Consider the following 14890-nt stretch of genomic DNA (forward strand, 5'->3'; position numbering starts at 1 on the left):
TTAGCAGCGATATCTTTGTAATGCCCTGTTCCAATATAAAATCAAATAAAGTCATTTATCAAAGCAGTGACTTTCCCCAAAAGACTTTGCTGTTAATTCCAGTAAAATGGTAATTCACCAGGCACCCATTCATCAATGTGATGATTCTTGTGTATTAATAAAACACCGGCATGCTGTCATTATATTGCAGTGCAGTGAACAGCACTATCGATCGGTCTATGACTTTCTGGTGCCTCTTTTTCTCACATGCACCTGCAATTTCACAGATTACGTTTCCATGTTCCAGACATAACAGTTATGATTTACAGCATTGCTTCACACCGGCTCAGTCTAAAACCATTGATCCAGTCGATAAAAACTAATATCCTTCTACAATTACTTTTGGCATTGGCGTTCACATTTACTCACACTAAATGCACATTTGATATTTTGTCTGTGGTTTCCAGTTGCACATAACAAGGCTGGATTATTTATGATATAGTAACAAGCTTTTTGAGGTTTTATTTTTGAGCTAGTAAAAAAATATAACATCTCATTTAATTTCTTCTCTTATAAAGACAATAATTATATGAAAGACCTAATGAGAAAATCCTAAACCATGATACAATGTATACACTGTCAGAAACAATGGCAAACATTGTACACATGGGCAGTGACAGCTTGTGACCATTTCTTGTACAGTGTTACATTGTTTACATTTTGCTAAAAGCTTAAAATAGGCCATTTACTAACAGGGTTTAAATATATTAAGGCATTGAAGCATGCTTATACATATACATATATTATTCTGCTACAAAATTATGCTTCATGACTACAGTCTGCTCTTTTCTTTCTGCTTCTCATACCATTATCTTCTTTGTTCCCAACTTCTTTAAACCGTCAGACCACCAAAGACAAATCATGGGCTTTCATGTTCATTAATTTAGTATTTTAAGTATGCTCGTGCTGCGCTAAGCACTGGCTCAAATAAACCCAGCAATGCTTTAATTGGCATGTTCAGAAAATCACAGTGTGGAGATAATTTGTTGCTCCTCTTTTGAACCCTCGTAGACGAAAGCCGGCGTCTGCAGAGCTCTTCAGTGTAGTCACAAAGTCAACCCTACACCTCAGAATAGACTTCACCAGACAGAGAAAATAACAGATTGCAAACAGATAAGTTCACTTTGTATAAGACATAAAGAACATTCCCGCCTGTGATGGAAACGCTCCATACTTAGCACCTCGACTTAGTTAGTTGCTTTTCAAAGTATTTAAAGACACCTTGATGGCCATCAGATAAGCTGTGTTGACTTATTGAGGGAGTAGGGCTGGGATCTCTACCGAGGTCCGACTCTATACCTAAAAGTTTCATGTGTGCTTTGGACACTGGTTGGGTATAATATTAGTGCCATTTAAAAATCAATGTGTTTTTGCAGAACAGATCCAAACAATCTTTTTCCAGCCCTTCTCTGTTTGCCAAAATCGCATGCAACATCGTGTAGCTGGTGTTATAGGTTAATTTTTGTTGAGCCAGATCTGTCAATCAATTTAGAATGTACATTTCAATGGTTATCTTGGTGTCGTCGTCAGATAACGGATGAAAATAAATAGAGAAGCAGGCCAAATCGATTGCGAGGCCACAGGGTTCTTTCTGTCTGACTGTGCACACACGTCGGTGCCGTTTACCTTTGGTCCCAAAAAATTGTCGGACCCGGGTTTAATTTTCTCAGGTTTTTCTCGTTCATGCACATCGGGGTAAAAAGTAAATTGGGTCATTTCAGGTCGGGTACATTTCGTTGGACCTGTAAGGATCTCTAATCTCTTGATACAACATTCACACAATTCATTGGCTGTGCCAGTAACCGATAGTAGATCTGCTGTAATCGATCTTCAGAGAAACCAAAAAGTGAACGAACAAGCAAATAAAGAATAATACTGATAAATGAGACACTCAAAAAACAAACACAAATCAAAATTATATTGGTGTATCGGAATGCATCTGGGCATATCCAAATTTATTGTGTCCAATAAAATGTTTAGTCTACATTGCTAATGTCCTTCCATTTGTTTTCTCTAATGCCTCTGCAATAAACACGTTTCATGACGTGTCGTAAACTAAAGGCTACATTTGGCTTTTTGGTTAAAAATAAACAAAATATTGAGCAAGTAGGGCAAAAACAAAAACACGTGGTTAGTTGTAACACTGACAGTTGCACAAGGTTGAGCGTTTTGTTTTACCGGTATTTTTTACACGCTGCCAAAAGACGATCTCCCGCAAATAATTGGAAATGTATAATGTTTTTTGACGAACGAGTGTTTTGGTGGCATGCAAGTAAATTTTTTCATTATTTTTTTTTTCGTTTTCTAAGTTGGGAGTGCCAGATACCAAATCCAATCCTATGTCATAATAATCAGTGTCTTGACTAAAACATAGCATCATTTTAAAATATATCTGCAGCTCTTAGCTACTTTTTTGCTGGGCTTGAAAATATTTTGACCCACCGGGGTGAATTTTAACGCTGTGTTACAACTAACCCCTCAGCACTTACGATATGAAACGTTAGCGTAATTCTTGGCGTTGTTTTAAATACTACACACGAATGATTGCTGGCTGCCAACAAAATAAATGTGCCTGTCTTATCTAAAATCATGTGTCAAATTTATTTTTGTTCATATCTTTAATATTGATTGAATAAGGTCACGTCAACGATTGAAATCATAATGAAATGAATGACTAAAATCAGACTTTGATGCTCATTATCTCAGAATTAGATTTGATAAAACTGTAGTATGGTTATTATTACAGACTGGGTCACATATAATTTTTTTTGTCATAATTCTGCTGCTTTTTCTCACATATTTAGACATTATTGCAGAGTCCTGCAACGGGTCGGGTACCCGCGGGTACCCGCGGGTACCCGCATAAAAGTGTCTCAAACGGGTGGATTGTGACATTCCTAAAATTCACGGGCGGGGCCGCGGGCGGATAATTAACTCCGCGCGGGCGGGTAGTAGTGCAAATGATAATATGTGCAAAATCTGTATGTCTAATGATTTGACACCAAACTTTGAAACACGGCTGTTTTTTCAGCCAAGCGCTTTTTAGCTGTGATACTTAAGCTGTGAGCCGGTTGGTTGTTGTGATACTTGTCCCGCCCTTTCTCCACTGTGATTGGACGGCCGTGTGACAACTGACAACTGACATTGACGAGCGGAGAATTTCACCCAAACTTTAATCTCTTTCAACTAGTGATGGTCAACCCGGATCTTTTTAAGGATTCGGGTTATTCTGAGTCACTCACTAATATGATCCGGGTTGTGCGAGTCACTTGAGTCACTTCCAATTCCAATCGCTAAATCATACTAATGCCAACCAAGCAACTCAGATCACGCATGCAGCTACGAGTCTACGACTCCTCTGCTCGCAAAAACGGCTGGGGAACTCGTAAAAAACATGCATGTCCGTGGTAACATTATCAATAACATAATTGTAAAAGTTCGGTGTGTTTAGTTTCATTTCATAATGACAAATATATCAACACCACGTTTAGAAGATGTCAGGCTTTTTTGACTTGGATGTGAGAGGAACGTGTCCTGTTTCAGATTGACTTAAAAGATCCACGATAGGCTTCGGTTAATGCAGCCACACAGTCACTCATCCACCCAAGAACATGATCTTGTGATTGAGTCCCAGACAGAGACGCCCGCTCCTGCACGGGTCCTGTGAGTGAACCACTCGCGACACTCTGAGTGACTCAGTCAACAAGAGGAGCTGTGTATGTCCGTCGGTGGCGGATCTTTCCAGCAGCACTGCTGCAGCAGTCCTCGAATTTAAAATGTTTAAACATTTGCAGCTTCTACCCAAAACATTGTGCCAGTCAAATATTGCAACAGATTACATGAGTCAGTGGGTTAATAACACGAGCAAGGCTCCTTTTTCCTAGTCCAGGATTCAAGCTCTGAGTTGAGTCACTCTCTGTGTGAATCCCCGAGCCGCCGACCAACTCATTGTCGCGCGCACGCATCCCTTTGTACTTGGACTCGGAGCTGCAGGAAATTACGATCCGGAATAGCAGCTTTTTGCTCACTCGGTACCCCCAGTTGACATTTGGAGATGTAAATTAACTTGTTGTTGCAATTTATAGAACCTATGGCAGCTTATGTAGAGTTATTTGTTGTAATTCTGTTGTAAACATTTGAAGAGCTTTGTGTTTTATACAATTTCTCATTCTTAATGCAAAATCTGAGAGGACTCAACTGACTCGGGTTAATGGTCACTAGGACTCATGGTTCTCGAGTCATTTTAGGGATCGGGTTAAATGATCCGAGTTTCGAGTGACTCGCTCATCACTACTTTCAACTCTCGACCCTCAGCGCCGAGCGCGGAAAAACCGCTGACCGCCGGCTTATTTGAAAAACGGCCGCGGGGGTAAAAGCTTTGGTGTGCACGCCCTAATTACCATTACACGCGGAACATATGACATTTGACCCATCACGTCACCACCACTACAACAGTGCGCGACCAGTTTGTTGATTCTTCTCGTAGTTTGTTGGAGCCTTTCTTTTACTGTCTATGCTTGGAGCCCTATGGTTGAAGCGAGGGTTGCGGGACTCTGGCATAAAGTTTTGCTGTTGATAGCCGGAAGCTGAACGTCTTCTCTTAGAAAGCATTTCGAGACGAGACTTAGGAGCACAGCAGGGGTTGTGTAGGTAGGTTGTTCTTTTTCTTGTTTTTTTATTAATATGTCTATTTCTGTATAGTTATCATGTTCCATTTGTGCCGATAGACTACTTAAATGGCACAAAACAGAGCGCACTTTAGCCTGTTTCATTAGCCTATTCATGACGCTGTTGTGATGTTTAGAGAGGTACGAGATAAAAAATAAAGCACTTTAATTGGAATGATTTTAGAGTGTGTGATTTATGCGGGTACGGGTCGGGTAACGGGCCAAATATTAACGGGTCCGGGCGGGTGCGGATTTAATTGTGATATTATCACGGGTGACGGGTCGGATCTGGTGCTGAACTTTGCGGGTACGGACGGACACGGGTCTCCAAAAATGGACCCGTGCAGGACTCTGCATTATTGTATCCATTTATAATTGAAGTATTGTTAGAAAAGGGCTGGATGAATGAATACAGTGTGGATGCATGCCGACAGATATATAAACAATATCCACTTTAAGTGTATAGACAAAATAGTAGAGCCCGACCGATAAAGGATTTTGAAGGCCGATACAGATACAAATGTTTTTGGGATTTAAAATCCGATATTCCGATATATCGGCCGGTATTTTTCTTTTTTTTCAGGAACGTGCAACAAATAATGCATTTTAAAAAGAAACTTGTTTCTTTTATTGTCTCGAGACCAACTCACCATGAACTCACTTAACCGTTGTTCTTTCTGCCCGACCCGGCTGGATCAGCAGGTTGCAGGATGTGTGATGCGTTATACACGAGTGTTGCCAACAGGGAAGTTGAAGGCGGTTTCGTCCATTTTTTTTAAAATATTAATTTATCGGCCATTATGAATGCCGATACCGATAGTTTGGAAAATGCCTAATATCGGCCGATAGTATCGGCCTGCCGATATATCGGTCGGGCTCTACAAAATAGTATTGAAATATTTACTTGCAAACTTAATTTTTAGCAAGTGTTACAACTAACCCCCTGACTGTGACAATTAACCCCACCTATGGGGTAAGTTGTAACGTTTGCACTTCTGTCACGTTTGGTTTATTTGTCCAAGAATGGTAAGTACTAGAAACAAACTTCAAATGTTCATTTGTAGCAGAGAGTTCATGTGTTGCTCAAATATTTTTTGAATGATCGAGCCAAAACCAAAAAGTGTTAGGTTGTGCACCTACCTGCTCTCCCCTACATTAAAAATCAGGGTTCAAAATTGTCTCCTTACCCCGATTCACAACCGTTAGCTTATAATAGCTTCAGAGTATAATTTTATAAGTTTGACATTATTTGACATAAAGTAGCCTGTAATGTAATCTTTTAAACAGAGATGGCGATAGAGAGGCAAAAGTTACAGAGTGCACCTTTAAAATAATAAAAACAAATGATTTCAAAGCTTCTTATAGAAATAACAATCAATACAGGACAGAAAACAGTGTGAAACGAGTCATATAAGGTCTTTAATATAAATCTGTGCAAAACCACAATCATATCGAAATACAATATCTGTCTCATATCTCCTGGCCTACTCTTTAAATTGCTTTTATATTTCTAGACAAAAAGTACACCCAATAAGCGAAAAGAATATAAGCACAACAGTCTCTGTCGAGTCTATAACTTGCGTTCCTCTTTGCTTTCCTCTGAGGACTCAGCCAATCACCTTCAAGCCCCAGAAAGATGACAAACAGAATTAAAATGACAGGAGAGAATTTCTGAACACATTGCTGCTGGTATTAAAGGCCATGCAATCTCTCTCTTAGTTGATCTCTTGTCTCTACCACCCTGAGAGCAATAAAGAAAAGCACAGAATTTTTGAGATGTCGCTGCTAAAGAACAGACAAAGTTCACCAGGGTTTTACATGGAAACTACTTCGTTCTTTTCGGTTTGATCTTTGTGTACTTAATTCATATGCTGTCCTTTGAAGTTTCATCGAGTGATCTTCAAGATTATAGAAGCTGATTGCTACGGATGGATTTGAGATGGAATGAGTTTCCTGTATCTTCACTGGTTTCATCCCTAAAGCTCTCATCACACTCCATTCCACTCCATAGGATAAAATGATACAATGACTTCCAATCTGTCTGTGAGGCAAAGAAAGAATTGAGTTTAACAAAAACATCTATTTCTTAGACAGAGATTGCCGCACACCGTATATTTAGTCGGTTAACATCCAATGTTCTTGTCGCCTCACAGGAAACAATCAATAACAATCTCAAGGCATCTCTCTATATGGGACCAGACACTTTCTTTTGTTTCAAATGCTTGGTTTATCATCATATCTGTCTGAGAACTAAATATACGGCAAAAGACATTGAAATAGTTTAAAGCTCCTCTCACTCAATAATAACTGTAATAAAAAATAAAATGTTGAAGAGATGAATACAAAGGAGAAACCATTTGTGTCCATGAGTAACTTAAAGGGATAGTTTACTCAAAAATAAAAATTATGTCATCATTTTTCTCACTCTCATGTTGTTACAAACCTGTATAATTCTGTATTGTTCTGATAAACACAAAAAAGATATTTTGAGTAATGTTTGTAACCGATCAGAGGCCCCATTGACTTCCATAGTATAGGAATAAACAATCCTCCCTTCCTCAAACGCATTGATTTTGTTCAAAACTCATCGATCTGAAAAGCGCTGTGTCCCTGATTGGCCAGCTAATCTGTACGTTGTGATTGGCCTGAATACCTCTGACGTCAGCTGAAAATGTGACGCTCCTTACCATGTTTGAAAGGTTTCGCTCACAATGCAATGCTAACAGGATTTGTGATAATATCGGTCTTGTCTACATCACCAATCCCAGGAAGTAAACTGTTGCCTACAATCCGTGTGTTTGTTGTAGTCCAAGAAAAGAGATTATTGTTGGACATGATATCTCGTGTCACGGTTTAATTTGGAGTTTTGCATAAATAATATGCATGAATTAATGCATACCTATCTTTTTTCAATTTGTGCACTTTTGATTTTTGTACAGCGCCTCGTGAATGTGTTAGCATTAAGCCCCATTAATTCCTTAGGATCCAAACAGGGATGAGTTTAGAAGCCACTAAACACTTCCATGTTTTCTCTATTTAAAGACTATTACATGAGTAGTTACACAAGTAAGTATGGTGGCACAAAATAAAACTTTTGTTTGGAGCCATAGGAATGAATGCGGCTAGGCTAAATGCTAACACATTCACGAGGCCTGTACAAAGATTAAAAGTGCACGCATTGAAAGAAGATAGGCATGTATTAATTTATCTAAGTTGATGTAAGAACATAGTAAAATATTGAAAAAATGTGGTGTTTTCCTTTAACATGTACTGTATTAAAAGTGCACGCTTACCAAAGGAAATGTAAAAACGTGAACCGGAGGATAGTTGCTCTTTAAGATGTTTGAGTTTTTTTACTTATTGTTCTATATTTACTAAAGTGCTCTTGGTATCTTGCCAGCAGGTTTTAAGGGTGTTACCTATGTGCTTCTTTAAGACACTGCTGTATATTATTAAAGAGAATGCAAGTTAATACACATTCAGAAGGATACATTTGGCATCACGACGTTAATACAGTGTTTGGAAGTGCCAGTGAATCTGTGAATCCATTCTGTTTGTGTTCCAGTGCATTAGCAGAGCATCTGAAAGCTCTTTCATGTTGTATGAAGTAGAGCTGTAATCGGGCCTTAAAAGTTAGGCCCGAAATGTCCGGAGCCCGACAGAATGCAGCCCGAACCCGAACGTACATTTAGATTGACAGCTTTTTAAAAGCCCGAACCCGTTTACAGCCCGACATTATTTAAATGTGCGCAGTGCACACACACAGCTTTTGTCAAGAATGAGAAATTTACACAGGTTTTAACATTATTTATTCATGACTAATAATCTACACGCCACTTGGAAGTTGAAACAAAGAAATAAGTAATCTGTAACATTGTAACATCTCATTCTAAATAGGCTTATGCAATACACTATAAATATGCCAATAAAATTATTATTTCTTAACGAATTAAATTAAGATAATACATTCTGAATTAAGATGGGTATTTGGCAATAACGAAATTAAGAGGCAGGCTCTGCGGGATTTGCGTCGGCACTTCTCTCCATTACTGCCAACATTAGTCTATATCCTCTGTCTAAATTATGTAAGACTCGATTCATATTTAGTTATACATTGAAAAACCTACTCACCAAGATTAGGCTACATGTTTTTGATGAGGAAAATCATTAAATCCACTGTAAATGAATTCAGCGCGATCCTGCGCTACTGATTTGAACTTGACCGCTCATTTACCTCACAAAGCCGGAGCGGAAGCCCGAGCCCGCCCCGAGCCCGTGTAAAATGTTAGAAATGAAGCCCGAACCCGCCCGAGCCCGTCGGGTCCCGACGGGTCCCGTCGGGTTCGGGCAAAGATCTTCAGCTCTAGTATGAAGTACTCCAGGATGAAACAACATCCACAATAATGCACTACTACATGACATCCTTGAAACCCATATCAGCTTTTAGAGTCAATTCTGTCGTGCACTGTAAGACTACAAAATAGCAGACTCCTATATAGGGTCCTTTATATCTACCATTGATTTAAAGAGCCCTGGGGAGAGGGACACATGTGCTGTGTTTAATTACATTTGAATGGATTGATCACACTACTGTGTCCATGTGTAATCTAAAGCACAGATATTGCAGGTCATTCTGCAGACATGCGACAGCTCCTGCAATTCTGACACCGCATTTGCCCGATGATTGACAGCTCTTGTATTAACAGAGGGCTTACTGCATAAAGTAACATATCCCTGCCGATGAAACAAGGGTCTGAATAAGTGGAAAAAGGTCAGCAGAGTTCACAGCCATCTATCAAATACAGTTTTGCTGTCTAGGCTTAATGGAAACATGGACGCCAGTGAGAGAAAATGTCCTTGGTAGTAGGGAGAAATCTGACATTAGATATAGTTTGTTAGAGAAAAAATATAAATAAAAATGAGCGTATTCAGCAAGTAAACAAAATGTTGATTGCACAACAGAATAGAAAGTATACTTTGGTAAAAAAAAGAAAACGAGCAATAATGTCAATATGAAATGTTAATGTTTATGAATATATAATTGGTTCTTTTTTTGGGATCTGTGAGTTCACACCAGACGTGGAAGATGCTGCAAAACTGCGCAATTCGCACGTAGTTGAACGCTTGAACATTTTGAGTTTACTTGCTTCATTCATGCAGAAATTTGCATCATGGGAGGGGCTTATACAGCTCAAATTGAGGAAACTTACCAGATTGTTCGACCTCCTTACTTACTTTCTTCCAAACAAGATCCTTTTAATTCCTGTAAAAGTACGAAGATGTCTCGTGTAGCGATGATGATTTTCCTCCATTGTTGTTTTTCTGTCTGCTTTTTCTTCCTGTTATCACGGCACAGCTAGAGCAAGCTCCTGATTGGTTAACTCTTTCCCCGCCATTGACGAGATATCTCAAGATCAAGAGAAAACGCTTCCCCGCCAATGACGAGTTTTTCCGTCTTTCCGCAATACCGCTATTATCCACTCCATATTCCGCAACTTTTTAAACCCGGAAGTATTGCCCTATGGCAAGCGGCTGCATGTCCGTGTCTGTTTTAAAGATCGCTCTGAATGGGATCTCTATGAAAAGTCTGTCACAGAAATGGAATTATCTCTGCTTTTTGCTCAAAATGTGGTGTTTTTGCAGAAACCTACCCATATTCAAAAGCTGATTACAAAAGAACTACTGAAGGAAGGATGAAACGTTTTTTTTTTGTTTGAAAGCAGAGGGTCTGTTCTTTCATTTGGTATATTGTATGTTTATATATTTGAAGAAGAACATTTTCTGGAAAAACGCTGGCGCTGGCTGGCAACTTTTTTTAAAAACCCTGGCGGTGAAAGAGTTAATACGGCAGGAAAATCCGCCAAAGTTCAGATTTATCAACTCGTGCGGATCACGCGGCACCGTGGCATTCGCGCTTACCATGCCCCAGGATGCCTATTTGTGTCTTTGCATTGACTTAACATGTACATTACTCGCGCTTGACGCCTCTTCTGCCCCTGGTGTGAACGCACCATAAAAATGCAAAATAATATTTTAGTTTATTTATATGTTTACTTACTTACCTATAATAGAACTACACAAATGAAGAAAGACAGCAGTGAAGGAGGAGATGGGGAGGAGGAGGGATGCCGGCAGAATTGTAGCTGGACACGACGGCATGGAGACTGCCTTATATACGGTCTTAATTATGATTGACAGGCTTGTTGAGGCTCCTACTGAACCTACGTTTAGAACTAAATGTGTATTTGTTCTAAATCACACTTTTCACATTTTACATTGCTACCTTGCATAATCCACCTTCTATGTTGCGTTACGGTGCGATGTATTGTACATTGGAGTCCATGGCATAGGAGTCTATTATGGCGTGGTGCATGGCAACGAAGCAGTGGGGATGTGCCGTGTAAGCGTCCGACACAACCACGCAGGTGAGTGATTATAGTCTCCGGTAATTCCCAAGCAACAACTGTAAACTTCTGTCACCAAAACATAAGGCCCGCCTCTCCCTTCATTCGATTGGACAATGAAAAAAACGCAAATTATGTCGGGGGGTTGACTTTTTTTACATAGTGCTCCTTCAAAAATACATTCGGCGAGCATACACAGTGCGCAAAACGCTCAATGTACAAAAGAAAACAATTTAAAACCCCTTAAATGGCATCGTCCCTTGAGCAGGACACCTGACTTTGCTTCAATTTGCATGTACATTTTTTATCTAGGATGACAAACTATGTATCACTGGAATGGTCTAAGCCTCTAGAATACATATTTCAACAGTGTTTTATCAAATAAATGATGTAGGGAGAGTAATTGATTCATTAATGAAGAGAGTGCACCTCAAAACATTTATATCCTGCTAAATGTCACTGTCCCGCCAGCGGGACGCCTACGTTTACTTTAATGTTTTGCATGTGAATTCTTATCCAATCATGACAAACTAAACATTATTTGAAAGCTCCAAGAGTATAGTTTTTATTTATCATCACCGTTTTGGTAAAGGAATGACATAGTGAGAGCCAATTTCTAAAATGCCATGGGTCCACAGGTGGGTCCACATTGTTATTATATATTTTTAGCACTAATGCCCTGTTCCAAACCTAAACATTCTGGACAAACTATGTATTGTTGGAAAGCTCTAAGAGTGTAGTTTTTATATTTCATAGCCATTTTGGGGGTATTACGACGTAGTCACTGTCAGTTTCTAAGTCACAGGCCCACTTGTAGGCCAAATTTGTTTTTATATATTTATAACACTAAAACCCTACTCTAAACCTAAAAAAACTATATATCACTGGAAAGATCTCAGAATGTAGTTTTCATATTTTAAAACCTTTTGCATTAACAATAATGCAGTGACAGTAATTTATTAATTTGTGACAAGAGTATGCAGCAAACCGTTGACACCTAGTGGCCGTTGTTGGTAAAACAACTAAAAGTGTGACACAAATATCGTTTTTTGTGATTTTAACTTGAAATTATGGCTTCATGTTTTTATTATAACTTTTGTGAAACATTTACAGTTTTATAATTTTATTTATTTAACTATTATGTTATTCCATTATTTTTTATCTATTTATTTATTGCTATTTATTTAATATTTTCACCTCCAGAAACTTTTGTGAAAAACTTTAAATTTCAATATTCAATAAATTCCAGAGTAACATTAATTTGAAGGTGTACATCACAGTTTCCTCCCCCCCACTCGAAAGGGATTTGTGCCAGTTAAGGGGTTAAAAAAGGCACCTGCCACTGCCAGAAACATGTCCTGTGTGATCCACCCCTTAGTGTATTTAAAACTTTTATAAGGTTTTATAGCTGCCAGTAAAAAGCTAAAAAGCTATATTTAGTTTCTCTAATGAAATTATGAGACGTTACGGGTGCTGATTTACGTCCCAAAGACAGACTTTACCAGGAACTTGATGCAAAAAATGACCCAGCATTAATTCAGACCAATGATCATGTGAAAAAACTGTCATCAGTCAGAATTATTGAGCTTCAAACCTGGCAGGAAATTACGAGCGCAGTTGGACACATTTCTTGAAGAATGTTCTAGAATTTGTGAAACTCTATTAGAGGGCACATTTGCATAATTTAACACGTATTAATGATGGATCTTCTTGGATACATGGAGTTCTGATACTCCGGGGCAGAATAGCAGTTGGAAAAAAGTTTAATCACCGACTTCAGTCCAATCTGTGCCTTTCTGTCTGAGTCACATAACTGCAGTGTGTGAGGATTATATTACACTGCGTACCTTGTATATAAAAACCCTGGATGTGGATGGATGTGGTAATAAAGGCAGCTCTGTGACCATAACACCATGCCTCCCAAATCACACCGGAGACAGCAATTCTCATGCATATAAGAAAGAGCAGGAAAATGCAAAAGCTTATATAATAAACGTCACATTTCATTTTTGCATTTGTCAGATGCTTTTATCCAAAGTGACTTATAGTGAGTTTCCTGAAAATCAAACCCACAACCATTGCACTCCCCCGCGCAATGCTCTACCATGTGCTACAAAACACAGAGCGAATATCTTTTCAGTCTCCCTTACTCTTGCAGTGTTGTTTGAATAGTTTCTGCATTGCAGAGGCTTTGATCCAAGCTGGCATGCTGAAAGCAGAACCACAGTGTCCATCACTTTCATCTCCTCACCTCCTGCCTCTCTTCGCTCAGCTGCGGATCGGTCTGTCACCTCTGTGTGATGCCTTTGCTTTCTGCTCTGTTGTCTGCTGAGTGCTTGTTTCATATCGCAAGTTCTGCAAGCGAACAAGCATGCATGCTATCTTTTATAATGTTATTTGTTGTATGCCAGACAGGGCTGAACATATGTGACAGCGGGGTTGTGGGAGAAAGAAATTGTTAGGAATTGTTGATTTATGGTGTATGGTAGGTGTGTTTCAATTATTGTTTACAAAAAATCAATGCAATGTTGCTATTCAGAATAAAATATAATCCCTAAATAAAGAATACTTTTAATAAATGCAATGATAATATTGAACTGTGCATGAGAGCTTTATTTGAACAATGTCAAACAGTATTATTTGGTGGAAAGTTATGCACGGTCAAATGTTTATTGTAAAACTTTTTTTTTTATATTTCAGTAATTGCACATTGCAATGTGTATTGCATCTGGAGTGAATAATTCACCGTTAAATCAGTGTATGTTACTCAATGCGGTTGCACAATGTCCATCCGTTTCTAAAGGATAAAGAACAGACTGATTAGAGAGAGCGTTGTAGAATAAATGAAATGGGCTCGCTTAATTTGAATACAATTAACATGCTAATTACTTTGCTTTCATCTAAGAAAGGCACAATAATATGGAGAGAGAACGGCCAGCGTAACAGCTGTGCTTTGTGCTGAACACTAAATCTTATTTAGTATGTAGAGAAACTAGAAGCCAGGGGAGAAAATAGATGGAAGGATTTAGAATGAGACCAGACGAAGCTTTTGTTTGTCAGAGCTCCCCTGGTCAATCTGTGGAGTCCGCTGAGATAAATATCCTTTCAGAGCGAAAAACAAACCTGTTCAAAGTCTTTTTTCTAATTATCATTGTCATGGATCTTAAGATTTTACAGGCCATAACAATATAATATTTTCTGTCTAATATAGCTGAACATCATGATTTCCTGTTGTCTGAACTAGTTAGTGTCAATTCTTATTTATCCTGCTGGAAGTAGTCATCAGAGGATGGGTACATGGTGGTCATAAAGGGATGGACATGGTCAGAAACAATGCTCAGGTAGGCTGTGGCATTTAAACGATGCCCAATTGGCACAAATTCTGACTCTACCATCTAAATGTCTCAACAGAAATTGAGACTCATCAGACCAGGCAACAATTTTCCAGTCTTCAACTGTCCAATTTTGGTGAGCTCATGCAAATTGTAGCCTTTTTTTTCCATTTGTAGTGGAGATGAGTGGTACCCGGTGGGGTCTTCTGCTGTTGTAGCCCATCCGCCTCAAGGTTGTGCGTGTTGTGGCTTCACAAATGCTTTGCTGCATACCTCGGTTGTAACGAGTGGTTATTTCAGTCAAAATTGCTCTTCTATCAGCTTGAATCAGTCGGCCCATTCTCCTCTGACCTCTAGCATCAACAAGGCTTTTTTCCGCCCACAGGACTGCCACATACTGGATGTTTTTCCCTTTTCACACTATTCTTTGTAATAAATAAGTAAGAAT

This window comes from Paramisgurnus dabryanus, chromosome 16 (assembly GCF_030506205.2).
Source record: "Paramisgurnus dabryanus chromosome 16, PD_genome_1.1, whole genome shotgun sequence".
Classification (NCBI taxonomy): Eukaryota; Metazoa; Chordata; class Actinopteri; order Cypriniformes; family Cobitidae; genus Paramisgurnus; species Paramisgurnus dabryanus.